Below are 15,646 nucleotides of genomic sequence, written 5' to 3'. Positions count from 1 at the left end.
AGCGTGACAAAGAGCCTCATTAGCATATCTAAAGCCATGTACAGTACAATTGGGCCAAACAGTAAATTACATGTTACCTCTGCTCCTCTCTTCCTCCACTCCTTACCTCTTTCTCTCTCTGCCTCATCGCACACTCACTCACTCATTCGGAGCAAAACGGCCGAGGCAGGAAAACAAAACACAAAACAAAAAAACAAAAGTATGCTTCTTGGCTCTTGTGGAAGCTCAGGCCAGCTTGACAGTTTCTTTTGAAAGACACTCACAAAAGATCTGAATGCGGACAAGCGCGCGCACACCAAATTGGTCTTGGATAACGGTGCACTTCCCGCTGCCGGAATGCCCTTGGGCAAGGCACCTCAACTCACATTTTCTCTTTTGTGCGACTGTTGGTCTGGAGAGGCGTTCTGGTTCACACAGGAACGGATGATGATTTAGAAATGACTCGAGACAGTGACAAATAATTAACCGTTTTGCATTTTTGTCAGGATTTTGCACGTTTTATGCATCACTAATCCCCCCCCCCAATTCTTTTTTTTTTTAAAGGGGTTTTAAAAAGAAGGGGATGTAACTATTCACTCAAGCCCCAATTTGATTTTCGATTTTCTGTTTCCGATTATGATTCGATTCAATACTTTCTTAATTTTTTTCATTTCGGTGCGCTCGTGTGATGCTGCAGCGATCCCCAAACAAATTACGCATTGATGCTTCTTAGTGCATTTTGAATGGAACCAAAAACTATACATTACGCCGTTTTGCACTATTATTAGGAGACTACTTATAAATACTAAAAGAAATACTTTTCTCACTTTTCTTGAGCACAAATTTTCATGTCAAAGGGATTGAAATGATATGATTAAAATTGAGGAAATGCAGTGTGCCAAAGAAAATTAAATCATCACTGAATTTATTTTTAATTTTGTTTCTAATGTCATCTGCACATTCAAAATGTGGTGCGTCTAAAAAAAATGAGCGAGAGAGAGAGAGAGAAATCGCGAGGGTGATGCCTGTCATAAAACTCGGAAATAACATTGCTCAGCAAGACGCAATTGTCACCAAATCAAAACGCATAACCCATTTTTTTAGCACTGTAAATTTGTGAATTTTAACGACCTAGGTAGGTTATGTTTTATTGTTAGGCGTTTCCGTTAATGGCTTGTGGCAAATGCGTCATGTTGTTGTTTGAGTGTTGAAATTTCCGACTTTTTAAACGCAACACGCCTTGCGTGGTCGCAAGTTAGCACTTGTTTTGAGCAGTTTATATCGATATTAAATCCATTTTCGATTAATCTTTACATCCCTAGTGATCGTATATCAGCTAGCATGATTCAAACATTTGGAAAATATTTGCCAGTAGGCCTATTTAGGAAGGTTTGGAGTGGAAAATAAAGATTTTTCATCAACATTGTTGTGATTTTTTTTTTAAGTGTTTCTTTTTGTCATGTAATTATACAGAAATTGGTATAATGATTATAAATGCTAAGATTTACATATGCTTGGGAAATATTGTTTAATATGAGGCATGCTGCAGCAGTTTTTTTGTGTATGAATAAATACTTGGACTACCTCATCCCAAATATAATTAGTGTACATGGACGTGAACGGTTGTGCTAACATTTTGAGGTCACATTGCCCACTCCTGGTGAGCACGCACTGGCCTCATCTCCTCTTTCTCAGTCTTTCCCTTCCGCTCCCCCACTTTAGGCCAGCAATCTGTTCTCTAATTGTTCATTCATGGTGTGAATCTTTAAATAGGGGCCCGAGCCTGGCGCTAAGATAATGACTCACTCTGCATCGTTAGCTAGCGTAGCAAAATTACCACTTGGTGCAGATCCATGATGGGACCAGGCTACAATGAGAGTGATTAGTCTTGTGTCTTCCATACACAGGGATGCTTTGCAGTTAAGCAGGAAAGAGAGAAAACGTCCTCGCTGCCTTGCAGCTATAGAAATGGCTGATAAGGTGTAATAACAATCACGTTGCCGCTTTGAAATTAATGCAACATGTAAACGGGAAACTGCATGCAGATGGAGATGTGTGTGTTCTGGAAAAGTTGTACAGTGTGTACTGGTTGCAACTCGTCCAACTGAGAAGATATTTTTTGGGTCACACTCTGATCTTGCAAAGATGGACGTTTTTTTTCAGGGCAGGTGATAATAATGCAATATATTTTTATATATTAAAAAATATGTCTTGTAATGTGGCTTTTCTTCATGCAATCAATCATGTTGATCATAGGGGGGGGGGGGTGTCTGTCTCACAGTTTGACGTTGCGAGTCATTTTAGAAAAGCTTGAAAAAGCCATCATCACCTGGTGCAAAACACGATTTGTATTTATATATCAGACTGCCGGTTAAAAAGATGATCTCCACAAAACGTGATCTTATCAGTTTCAAATCCATCCACCCATTTTGCCCCACTCGAGTGAAATGGTTGTTGTTTTTACTCTTTGGCCCCGAGAAGATGACATCCGTGACGTCCAAAAAACAGTCGGACTCGTCAGACCACATGAAACTTTTCCACTTTTTATCAGTCCGTCACAGAGAAGAGCTAAAAACGGTGGGATTGTTGCTGCTTGGCGCTCCACATTTTCTGGGCCAGGTTGCATAATGTTACAGGTTAAGTATGTTAAACTGCGTCATATTCAAGAGTACAAAAAGCTACAGAAGCCATGTGGCTTCTACTTCTGTGACAACCTAAACACATAAAAGGCACATGAAATGCAAGATATCAATGATAAGACGTACATTTGAACAGCACATAGCAACTCCTTGAAAGATTCCGGGATTGTCATGGCTTGAATCGACATTAATATTTCACAACTTTCTGTTGGTCAAAGAATTTGAATAAGTTCATGTTTCCTCATAAATAAGTTTTATTATTCTCGATTGCTTAGTGCAAGCGGTTAAAACGACTGCAAAAAGTGTGAGAGTAAGACCTCTTCTTTTGTGGATCGTTTTCGAATTCGTTGATGTTAGCGCATCTGTTTCGATAGTGGATCTTTGACGTATTTCACCTCCGAAGAAAAAGACAAACGATATTGTCGTATTTGCGTAAGAGTAGCTCTTAACGTGGTCTCCAAAACACCTGAGCCTTGGAAGACTTTCGTCTTTGTGAGTGTTTCTAATTTCATAAACATTTATTTTAGGTCAAGTGTGTGCTTTTTTTGAGCGCAGGTGTTTGGAAATGTGTTATTTCATCAGGCTAACTGCTCATGTACAGATCTGCATTATTTTAACCCACGCTCTGTTTATTTCTTCTTTGTCGCAGTTGCTATATTTATTAAAAAAAAATACCCTACAATTATTGTCTGTAAGGAAAAGTGAACTTCATAAAAGCAAGAAAAGTACGCCTGGTCTAACGGAGTTTTCTCCATTAGTTTGCCGGCTGTCAAGCGGCACGTGTCACCAGGACAGCACAAAGAATTTGGATTTGATGAAATCCACTTTTCACTCATTGCGCTGACGCTTATGGTAACATTTTCACAAATAGGTTTCTCCATCGGACCGGCTTTCATTGGAATACACTCGTCGGTGACTTCCGCAAACTTATTCTGCCCTTTTATCTCACTCCAGGTCATTCCTGATATTGTCGACTACTTTCTAACAATCAATTCCAGCAGTTAATGCTCTTAGCACACGTTAGCAGCCGTAATCCTCAACAAGCCAAAGCTGTTGTCGTCGTGACAGCAGGTGCTCAAGCCTCAACTATCCCTAAAAACACCATCGGAGCTCCGTGAAACAGGAAATGCAGGAAGGAATACTTAGAGCGCCGGCTTAATGAATGACGTACTCACACTCACGCAACGACATCTCACACATCGCTGACTCACCGTCTCATACGCAACGGGCGGGGCCGTAAGACAAAAGCAGCATGTTAAATGCAGGAGATGATCGTTGGCGAGCATTTACATGATAGTGCTGCACCGCAGAAGCTCGTTGGGCCTTCTTAAAACCCGCCGAAGGACAACTGTCAGCCCTCAGGCGACTCTTCTCACAGTATGCGTTTGTCAGCTGAAGAATAGCACATTTACATTTTAGAACTACTTTTAATGGTAACATTCGCACGGCATAAATCAGAGATGTTAGCATTTAGCGTTTAGCATAACCCCCCCGCAAAATCTGATTGCAGCTCCGGGGAAGAAGATGGATCGTAAAACACGTAAAAGGTGGACGACCGAGCCAATCAAAGCAAGTCACGGCATTCTGTTTTCATTCATGGCAGTTTGTAAGTCGATAAAAGCGCTTCCAAAATGCACACAAAGTTGCGGGCGGATTTAGGGGAGCGTCACCGGCGGAGGCGGGTGTTGGATTCTTGTGGATGCCGTTTTAATCAACATATTGATTAGCGCTAATTATCATTCCACTGTGTTTAACTCAGCAGGTGAAGTCTTCTGTGTGTGTTTGGGCATTCATGCATGTGTGTGTGTGTGGCTCCATGTGCGGGTGTGCGTGCGTGTGCGTGTGTGTGTGTCTTTGTCTTGCCTGTCACCCTGAAGGTTATCTCCATGGTGGCAGCATTGTCAGGTGACAGCCGGATCCCATGATGCCAAGCGACACGTCAAAAAGTCCTTCTGAACGAGTATCCTTGATGAGTTGTAACACACGCGCACACACACCCCCACACACACATATCGTTGTGTGTGTGCTTCAGGAGAAGGGCTGCTCAGACTTTGATAAGCTATCACATATCCCGGGCAATGGTCTCCAAACTGCACATCAGCCCAAAAGCACGGCGTGACAACCAAATCAAGCGCACCCAGACCAGACGCCATGGCAACCAAAACTAAACAAATGCAAAGCAGCCGTATAGGCAAAACGTACATTTCGCTGAAAGACGTCTGAAAGGAAGGCAACCTTTTATTTGCGACTTTCCCCCCCCAAAAAAACATTCTTGCTCAGAGCCTGTTATTTAGAAACATGCTTGTTGCGCAATTTGTGTCGAGCGAAGGCCGTAAAAGCCACGTCGGCACACTTTGGCTCGAGACGGGAGGAGTTTGCGGTGTACCAAGATCTTTGGAATGGCGCAAGGTGGATTTTCAAACTACATTTCAGTTTGATCCAATTAGCCATAGAGCGGCAAAAAGAAAACAATCTTTTTTTCTGCTTTTATATTGACAGGGAAAGAAGAAAAAGTCCAGAAATGTGTGGCGAGACCACGTCGTTATTTTTGGAAACACGAGGAGAAGAGGCATTTATATCGATGACTTCCGTATTTTGCGGACGATAAGCCGCTACTTTTTTTCCTCGATTTTGAACCATCGTTTCAAATGTTTAAGACATTGAAATGCTGAACTTTTTTATGCTGGGACAAAACGGCCCCGTAACGCTGCCCCGGGACAATTAAGAAAAACGACGATAACCGACGAACTTGACTTCATTCGTCGTAAAATCACGATTCATTCGTTACAATTATTTTGGGTCATCGTTCCATGCCAGCGACATTTGGAGACGGGATGAAAAATTCTAATACATACAAATCTTATCTTTAAATACTGACCCCTTTACTTTACATTTCTGTTTTCCAAAGTTAAGCTTGCAGCAAAAAAACAAACTCTCTGTTATCACATTTTGGATTGAAGAATTAAACTGCGCCGAAGAGAAAAAAAGATTTCTTGCTGTGCAAATGGCACCGACACGTACTTGCTCCACATGCCGCGTCCAATTACAGACTTACAACATGCTGGAATTGAGACATGACGGAGGAAGCCGATATCGCGACGACTGTGTTTGCCTTCGCTCGGAGAAACACACAAAGCAAGGAAGAAGTGTCATGTCAGCGACACCGCTCCCGTTGCCGATGCCTGTCCGGTCTGAGCGGGTTGCCGGTCGGGATGGAATAGCAGATGGCGTTTTGTTGCCACAATATTTAAAAAAAAAAAAAAGGTTCCTTCAATAGATACACTGAAAAAAATGCTGTGCTAAATAATCATACTCAATATTATTTTGTCAAGTTGTTGCACACAATACAATATGGTGGAATTTAGAAAATATAAAAAGTATGTCAAAAAAAACATGAACATTTTGTGTATGACCCGATTCATGCGGAAGCTAGCTCATTCCAGGTTCAACCGTAAATTTTGCTAACTCCAAAGACGACAATATCTTCAACAACTATATTTCTGACGTCATCCTAAATCGAGCATGACAATATTTAACACGCGCTTATTTGTGACGTTTTGCCCACTCTCGCTCCCTCTCTCCATTTCTCGCCGTAGACATTATTACACTGCCAGTGGTAATTTGCCTCTCATCTGTCTCGACTAATTATTGTCGCATTCATACGATTCATCAAGGCAAGAGGGCCTCTTGCGGGGATGGCAGAATTTGCCGTGAAGACGGCGTCAACTGCTATGAGGCCGCGGAGGCTGAGGTGGGTGTGTGAGCATCACTTGGCGTGGCCGCGTCATTAATTAGACAGTCCGCCTTTTTTTTTTTTTTTTTTGCCATCACTGAGTCTGATGGTGTTGATGCGAGGAAAAATACACATGGAAGGTATGGCAAGAAAATCCGGAAGAGCCAACTTGAGGATAAGTCACGCAGAATGACGGCGAAGACAGGAATGGACACCAACCGAGAGCAGAGTGAGGGCTAAAAGAAAAAAAAAAAAGGGAAAATCCATGCGAGGAATTAGAAGCGAGGCAACGTTGAGGAGAGGTGAAGTGTTTTGTCATGTGCTCTCCGTCTAATTCCCACCTGACAAAGAGGCCTTCAATTGGGGGGAAATTGCAACTTGTCACTCAGCAAATAAACTGCCCTGATAACAGATTAATAAGGCCCACCTGGGAGACACACACACACACACACAATAACTTTTAAATGCGTTCCGTGACCGAGCACAATTCGATTAATGACTGACTATGCAATCCGTGCAGTGTGAAAAGGTATTTTTTCAACGACGTTTTTTTTTTTGTTGTAGTTCCCATCAATACGATTGCACTGTGGCACGATGCTGCCTCCTAGAGGTCAGTCTTGGCACTACACTAGATCTGGTTGACGGGAAGCGACTCCTAGTTGTCGGGGGAGAGATCGTGATGAGTCTGGTGTGCTGTGTTGGTCATTTCGAGGATATGAAACACAACGAGAGCAGCAAGAACAGACATGCCGTCATATGTGAGCTCTCACATTTAAAAAATCTGTGAAAACACTGAATTAAAAAAAAAAAAATGTCGGTGTGTAGGCCCACCCTGTTTTACTGAATCACATAGCTAGCTTGCTAGCTAACAAGCTAGCTAGATCTAAGACGAGTTTCAGAGCAGAACATCTTATGATCGTTTCATCAAAATGTGCCCAACTTTTCTGTGGAATAAATAGGAATAAATCCCAATCTTTTATTTTTTGTTGCTTTCTTCCATTGTTAGAAGCAGAGCGGCCATTTTGTGTCCATAAATCGTCATCTACTGTTAGACCTTCTTCAGACTGGACGAGCTCTCAAAGACTGCACTTGTTGACATTTTGGACAATTTCTCGGTAAACTACAAGTTTAGGGCTTGTCACACAAGATTTTTTTTTAATTTTTTTTTTTATAAATAATCGGAGTGTCCAGTCACCCGATAGCAAAGACAACAATGGAAGAGGAAGAGAATTCAATTACTGAAGGAAAGAGCTGGCGATAGACCAAGAGGATCAGCTCTGATCATTGCCTTTCTTTTTTCTCTCCTGAGATGATAAGAAGGCTTAAACACACGCACACACACACACACACACACGCACGCACACGTCCGTCAATATTGGCACACACTGACCCCGCCAGGAAAAGCCATTTGGAGTGACATCTACTCTTGGTGTTTATTAAACCTTCCACCTCTCTCTCTGCCCTCAAACACACCCTCCATTTCTAAACGCTTGCATGGTCGTGGCCCCGCTGATCTGAGCTGTGATTGGACAACGACGCCATGACCTGGACCAGGTCTGGCTGGGCCGCACCAACTGGCCCAAATTCTGGACATTCACACACACACACACACAAGGGCGTGCGTCTCCTCCAAACAAAACCTCTTCATCCACAGCACAATGGAGCCTCTCGTGAAAGCCTATCATTTTCACTGGCCGCGGCTCGGATGGTGACTGAGAGGAGGAGGAGGAGGAGGAGGAGGAGGGCAACGGGAGCAACGGGATGCTGTTGAAAATTGGATCAGAGCCTCGTGTTGTGGCTTGCATTTTTATCAGTGGCGCCTGATGCCAAAAGGTCATCTGACATAATGGCTGATGAATTTAAAAATGCACCAAGCAGGATTTTCATTTGCAATTTTCAATTTGGTCAGGCGCTGCCTCTCAGCGTAGCTTCCACCGACCGATAACCGTCTTCAGCCTGTCAAGCGATATCGCGCCGCCTGTCACGCACATCAAGCATCTGTTGCGACCAGCGGGGGACTTTTTAGAAAAATCATGTAGAAATGGAAAGAAAAAAAAAAAAAAACAGACAAATACACATATTGAAAAAAAAAAAAAAAAAGGGATGGTGACCTCCCTTCAAAAAAATAAATAAACCTAAGTGACATTGCAAACTAGCGGCGCGTCATCCGCGTTGCAACATTGTCAACCATTTCTACAAATTTAATTTCCGTGCAATTTAAAAAGCTTTCTGTTTTGACAAGGTTGTCTTCGTCGGAAAACCTTTGGAAAATGTTGTTGGCAATTAGCAAGCGAACTGTTAATTAACTTTGTACTGCACATGAATGTGCGTTTGCTTGCATTAATGAGAACAAAATAAATCTTGTCCCAGTTGCACGACTTTTAAAAACAATTTCATAACAGAGCACTTCTGTGGGTGGATAACAAACGCATCCCTGAAAAATTGTCTTTGCAGAGAACACTTTGAGATTGTGATTACTTTTCTCAAAGAAATTTTTTTTCCCCGTTTTTTTTTAATTGGACTTATTAAATATGAGCGAGTATTTGAACATGCGGAAAACACTTTTTTTTTAACAAAAACTAATACTAAAACTAAAGCTTTTTTTTTTAAATAAAAACTAACAAACTCGCCCTAAAAACTAATTAAAAAACAAAACTCCAAACTGTCATTTAAATTCCAAAAGGATAATAATCCTGTATTTTTGACACCCTTCTAGAAAGTAGCTTGGCTCCACCTAAGGTGACGATGAACAAAAAAAAAAAAAAAGAATTCCAAGTGGATTTTATGACACGGCGAGATGACGTTATATGTTCTGTAACGACTGGCAACGGAATGTCAATGTATCGAATAAATACGCACGATTTACTGAAATCTCACATACCAAATACTTCAAGTATTTTTATTTCAAGGCAAGAACCGAATGACGGAAAACAGGATCTGGAAAAAGCAAGAAAAAAAAAACATGCTGGCCTTGAGAACATGGATGATGCTTGTTTGTCACAGAGTGCCACAGAAAAGAGCTGGAAGTGTGTGTGTGTGCGGGGGTGGGGAGGGGGGTGTGTGTTGCATGGCGGTGTGACAGAGTCTCTCTGCATTAATTGCTTAAATTGAAGCGCTGCCACGTCTGTGAGAGACGCTTTGATATGATAATGGCAGCCTTCTCGGCTCAGGAGAGGCTCGCTGTATACGTGTCGCGGTGTGTGTGTGCGTGTGCACGAATGCCATGCACCTGCCAGGACGCCGCTGTCTCCCGTCTCCATCACCATGAGAACCAAGCTGAGTCAGACAAAAATAAAAGAACTAAATTAAAAAAAAAATAACAATTTGGGCTGAAGATGGCGGCCAAGAACGAGAATCTCATGTTTTTTTTTTTTTTTTTGTAAATCTTTCCGTGTTGATTGGCATTTGGAGGTTTCATATATTCAAATACAGAGATCGAGGTCACCTGAAACGCACGGTTGGCGGCTCACAAGTATCAATTGCAAGTCTGCTCATTTGACCAATTACCAACAATATTCTCTTGCAAGTTAAATAAATAAAAAGAAAAAAAAAGATTTCTTGATCTGACCAAGTCAAATGCAGCAACATTCATGCATGTGAGACCACCAACATGAATTTCACCAACAAAGTTGGGGAATACGGCCTCAAGCCCAAGCTCATCTGAGATGGACCGAGAAAAGTGGGAAGTCCACAATTCATTTTGTTTTGTTTTTCGTTTCAATTTACGTAACACAAAGACAAGATTTGGATTTGTTTTTTGGACAATAACAACAAAAATAGGAATTATTCAAATAAAAAATAAAAAAAATTCAAATTTGCATTATTATTTAGATCTCAGATGACTGTTGTGTCGAGTGTTGATTCCAGTGAATACAAAGCCGGAAGGTAAAAAAATTAATAAATACATTTTTAAAAAAGGCAAACAATTAAATAAAATATTGATGTTATTTTTGCTGCTTTTATTTCCTTTTATTAAAATTCCAAACGACTCGGTCATCCGGACCGACTGAGTCACCCTCCTACAGGTTACCGACAGCACAAATCAACTGCAAGCTCTCCCGATGAGGTCATAGGTCAACGAGGCTGCCATTAAAACACGGAGAGAAAACCGTGGCAACAGCAGACACGTTGACGGTCATCGTTGTTGTGAGAGGATTACTGGAAGTGAAGTGTGTGTGTGTGTGTGTGTGGGAGTTTTCGCCAACAAGGTTTTGGGGCACTCGCTTGAGTCAGCGCCGACCCTCAAGCCACGGCCGCTCCAGGAGGAGAAAGGAAGTACTGTGTACAAAGGGCTGACACATACAAACACAAAGAAGGGCCAGATCACAAACACACACACACACACACACCCCCCCCCTCCTGGTCGCTTGCTAAGCCAACTGACCTTTACGCAGCCCACCCACAGCTGACCTGCCCATAACCATGTGACTAAGTGGGGGGCCGAAATTAACAAACCAGGCTCAGCTTTTGCGATTCTTCTCGGAAAAATAATCAATTAATTGAGTTGTCTGGTTTTAGTTCTGCATAAATCGGCCATTTTTTTTTCATTATAGATGAGGTGTGGTACACCCTAAAATTGTCGCTACGATGTATTAATTTGAGATCACATTTCAGACCAAAAAAAGAAATTTGCATCAATGGCCGTGCGGTGGCTGCTGCTGGAAGTTGTCAAGAAATGCGACCCGCTGTTGTCGGCTGCATGTTGATCCAAATCACCTCAAACGGGCTCAATGTGAAACACGAGTCATGACATATGCTGGCCAAACAATTTTTTTTTTTCAGCTTTCAGAGACTGTTTACGGATCCGTGCATCATGTGGTCCTGCATTTGACAAGCACAGTTCTTGCGTGGTCAGCATACTCACCCACCCGAACGTCGCCCACCGAGCACGTTTGGGCTGCTGCGCATCGATCGACGTACATGACGGCATGTTCCAGTTCCTGCCAACTGCCAGCGACAGCCACAGACGTGCGGTCGCGGGAGGCAAAGCCTGCTCCCTTCCTGCATTTTTTTTTTCAACTCAATGTCAATAGTTTCAGCATTAAAATTCATAAAATAGCGGAATTTTCCCATTTCCTCTTCAAATGCAAATTTCTTTTTTCCTCCAAATATTTTTTTTGTCCATTAACCTTGCTTTACACGGGGTGCTTCTCAAAAAGGGGGCGGGCGATGCCGCCCCAGGAGAACATGCTTTTTCTCCGATGTACAACAATAAAGTGTAATTTCACCTCCACGCCACTAGTTGGCAGTGGCGCGCTCATTGCCGATTATGCGCAGCAAGAATTAACTCGATTTTGCTATTATTTATAGTTGCGGTGGAGAGTGGGCGGTGGGGCGAATTATTTTCTTCTTCCTGGGGGGGGAGGCGGGTGTTTTACAGAAAATAATTGAGAAGCACTGCTTTAAAAGTAAGAAAATGAACCAACTACTGTCCCAAAGGAATTGCAGACATGTAACTCGTCGCACAGCTTTATGAGAGCGGCTCACCATGTGTGTTTTATTCCAACGCTGGTGCCAGCTGACTGTCACACGCACACACGCACACGCACGCATACTGTCCAAGTGTGTCTTCAGTGTGTACTCATTCCCACTGCTGCCAAAGGCCCCTTTTCCCATCCCTTGATGTGGAACACAATGTGCTTCTGTCACAGAGGCAGAGCAGCCCGTGAAAGTCTGGGGGGCCTCCAACACACACACACACACACACACACACCCACACACACAACACAAAAAACGCAACCCAATGCCAACAGCCAGTTCAACATAGACGAGAGTAAAGTAGCACTTTTGCATGCAAACATCAACTCAGTATAGTTCTAATCGTTCCACATTTGCGATGGAATGGGACGAGGGGGGGGGTTGCGATGGAATGGGACGGGGGGTTCTGTGTTCACACACAAACAGGGACCTTGTCCCATGAATAATAAGTGTTGGGCTATGGCAGAGGTCAGTCCATGCTCCACTCCCCACAGCTTTCCCAACCGACACCCTCATTAGGGAAATATTTGGCCCAGTTGGGAAGATGGAACGGGTGAGAAACCGCTCTCGTTGGGATGTCAGATTCATGACACATGAGCGCCGTCTTCGCAAAGGTTTCTCCGTTCTTATTCCACGTTGACGGCCATCCCTGGTAGAACAAATGTACTTTTGGACTTCTATATCCGTCAATGGCAGTGAATGAGTTGTTTTGCATTAAACTTTCAAATTTTAGGTCCATTCGCGGGGGGCGCCGGAGCCAATCCCAGCCGTCTTCGGGTCGCCAGCCAATCACAGGGCACAGAGAGACAAAGCAACCATCCGCGCTCACACTCACACTCAACCGGAGTACCCGGAGAAAAGCCACGAGGGCACGGGGAGAACTTGCAAATCGAACCCACGACCTCCGCACTGTGAGGCGATTGTGCTCACCAGTCGGCCACCGAGCCGTCATTTTAGGAACAAAAGTTTACACAAAAAAAAAAAAGTCTCGTCGAAATATTTCTCGGGAAAATTACACACAAGTGACACTCACGGTCACACACACACACGCACACCCGCACACCCACACCCCCACACGCACACCCACACACACACACACACACACCCGCGCGCACACGCACCCCCGCGCACACACACACACACCTCTGTGCGTCGCTGGTGCTTCCTCCGAATGAAAGAAAGCTTGTGTTCTCTCTGGCTCTCGGCCCTCCTCCTGCAATTGAAGTAACAAATTGTCGCATCCTCCGAATGATGATCAGCAAAGCCTTGAAGGCGCTTTTGTCTGAAGGAAGCAAGTCAAACTTCCGGACGGCTTTTTTCTCTCGCCATCTGACTGACTCTTGTGTTCTTTTGGAAAACTCAACTTACCTTCCTCACTTTGCTTGCGCTTGAAAAGTCAAAGCGCAACCGCTACGTTCGTCCGTCCTTTCTCAAAGCTCCCGGATTGTTTTAAGTCTCGGGAGAGACTTTGACGGATGTTTCTGACCGCTGAAGTGAGACTCCGCCCCCACTTCCTGTGTGGAGTTTGCAAGTTCTCCAGCCTCAGCTTCAGCATCGCCGTCAATCGAGCGTCCGAGACATGAGCTCGAAAGCAACAAAGGTGAGCACGACTTATTCTAAGCCTCTTAGTGATTCTGTGAAATAGTCTCCAATCCATCAGGAATGACGAACCACACCGACGGCATCTACGGCCGACCCGCGGCGGGCCAAAGCTGGCGAGCTGCATTGCGTTATGAGCTTCTTAAGCGCGGCCACCGTTTCAGACTTAAGCGAGGGGGGAGTCGCCATCTCGCCAAGCACGATGACAATGGCGATAAATACGCGGCCAGTCATCGGGTAGCGTTTGAGGGACGCAAATGCAGTCGACGACCTGAATGAGCATCAAGATGACAATCTATCGAGATGTGAGACTTTCGTTGGGATGGTGTCACTTTTCAAAACTTTCCTCCATAATGACGCAACACCAAAGTTCGTTCGTTCTCTCTCTCTCTCTCTCGCTCTCTCTCTCGCTCTCGCTCTCGCTCTCTCTCTCTCTCTCTCCTTGACTTGGAAAAATAAATATTTATTTATAAAAACTTGCGACAGAGTATCAAAGCGTCTCATAAGACTACATTTGTGAAAATGCAACAAAATAAAACAAACATCTCCTTGGTATGAGGGTGGCCAGGGTGGGGCTAGCCACCCCCACCCCGTAGCTCCGCCCCTGCTTATGACCTACCACAGCATTATCTCGGTTAGTGATTTTGGGGAAAAATAAATAAAAATTTGGATTATGTTTCACGTTGTCGCCCGTCGTAAACCTCCCGTGACAGCCAGTATCGGTTAATACTACGATTGGTTATTAGCAACTCAATTTTGATTTGATTTTAGTAAATGCATGAGCGTAATGTGGTTATTGATGAAGAAAACCGTGAAGAAAAACGTGCAGAAATGCTTCCATCATCGAATGGCTTGAAAATGTATTGAGCTCTAAAATGTACGCCACTAAAAGCAGATTTCGCGACGGGCTACCAGATACTGATTATGAATAAAGAGACATCTACTGGAGATGGAAAATCAGCAGACAGGCACATGGCTGAGGCCTTGCGAATGTGACACCCGGGAGGTAATTTGCAACAACACAAAGGGGGGGGGGGGGGGGGGGGGGGGGGCTTCAGAGAGAGGAGGAGGAGGGGGGGTGCGTGAAAAAGGGTACAGGAGAGAAAATAGGTAAAGTAAAATCACTCTTTAATTTGAAATCCAAGAGTTTGCGGGGCAGAGTTCATCCATAAGTGGAGCCGCTACAACACGGCACAAGAAAGAAAAAAAAAATAATTTCACATTCTTTAATTTTCAGAATAAAATAGCCCGCCATTTCAGGGCGAATAATTGTTTGAACCAATGATTTTATCATTAATCCGACAGCAGCCCCTGAGAGCCGGGGGTCACGGCAGAGGTTGATTAGGTACGAGGCTGCACAAAGAGCTCTCCAGTCGATGCCATTGAAAAGGAGCGAGTCATTTAGATTGCGAATTGGTCCCGGGGTTGCGGGTCTCGCTCCATTACAGGCCACTTTCAATTTTAGCCTCACAATAAACATCAAGCCGGGCAAAGGAAATTACAGCACCTCGGCCACGTCGGCCAACAGATAGTCGGGACGCCGGCGAGATGGTAACGGACTGGCGGCACAAGCAGCTCATCAAAAGTGTTCAAAAAAAAAAAAAACGTAAAAACTGCAAAACGGGGAGAAAAATTCCAACATTTTCCACTCTGATAATGTACAACATCAACGTTGAAAGTTTCTAAGGGCCCAGATGAATCCTAGCTAATTCACGCCCCCCCCCCGCCCTCCCCAAAAAAAGAAAATCCCATTCAAAAAAAGAATCTCGTGAATACGCGCAGCTCGATAAAGCGGTATATTTAGAATGCCCACAAGTCATTTTCTAAAACGCATTTTTCATTTCATACTCCATTTTAATTATGGCCGGAACAATGCCGCGTTTGTCTCGTCAAATTGTCGGAGAGAAGACGCTTGCTAATACTTTACCATCTCATCTCAAAGGAGACATGTGCTGGCTTGTAAAGATGTCGGCAGCAAAAAAAAAAAAAAAAGATGAACACGAACGCCAAAGTGTTGTTTACATCCTCAATGACTTGACCAACACAAAAAAGTGAATGAGATCACTTTAATTGGTGCAGCAGCCACAAAATCAAAAGCAGATAATTGCAGCGCTTTTGGGAACAATGCTCTTGTTTTCACATCGGGTCGAAGACAAAAAGCCGGCACTCTCCACGAGCAAAATGCACAAATTCAAATTATCAGGCAACACATTTGATT

General features: G+C 43.7%; 1 protein-coding gene and 1 long non-coding RNA gene across 4 annotated transcripts in view; one reads left to right on the top strand and one right to left on the bottom strand.

The window, feature by feature from the left end:
- LOC148324903 (uncharacterized) overlaps positions 1 to 15,646 on the bottom strand; it is a 94,243-nt gene that overhangs the window by 56,037 nt on the left and 22,560 nt on the right. The gene's annotated exons all lie outside the window — the stretch shown is intronic.
- Positions 3,032 to 5,998, top strand: LOC148324904 (uncharacterized). Its single transcript, XR_015846365.1, has 2 exons — positions 3,032 to 3,110; positions 4,496 to 5,998. It is a non-coding gene; the product is annotated as an uncharacterized LOC148324904 (long non-coding RNA).

Source organism: Idiotropiscis lumnitzeri, chromosome 13, assembly GCF_059441095.1.
Source record: "Idiotropiscis lumnitzeri isolate Australia: NSW breed Sydney's pygmy pipehorse chromosome 13, RoL_Ilum_1.0, whole genome shotgun sequence".
Taxonomy (NCBI): Eukaryota; Metazoa; Chordata; class Actinopteri; order Syngnathiformes; family Syngnathidae; genus Idiotropiscis; species Idiotropiscis lumnitzeri.
The sequence above is the reverse complement of the archived record's forward strand: the minus strand, read 5'-3'. Positions and strand labels throughout refer to the sequence as shown.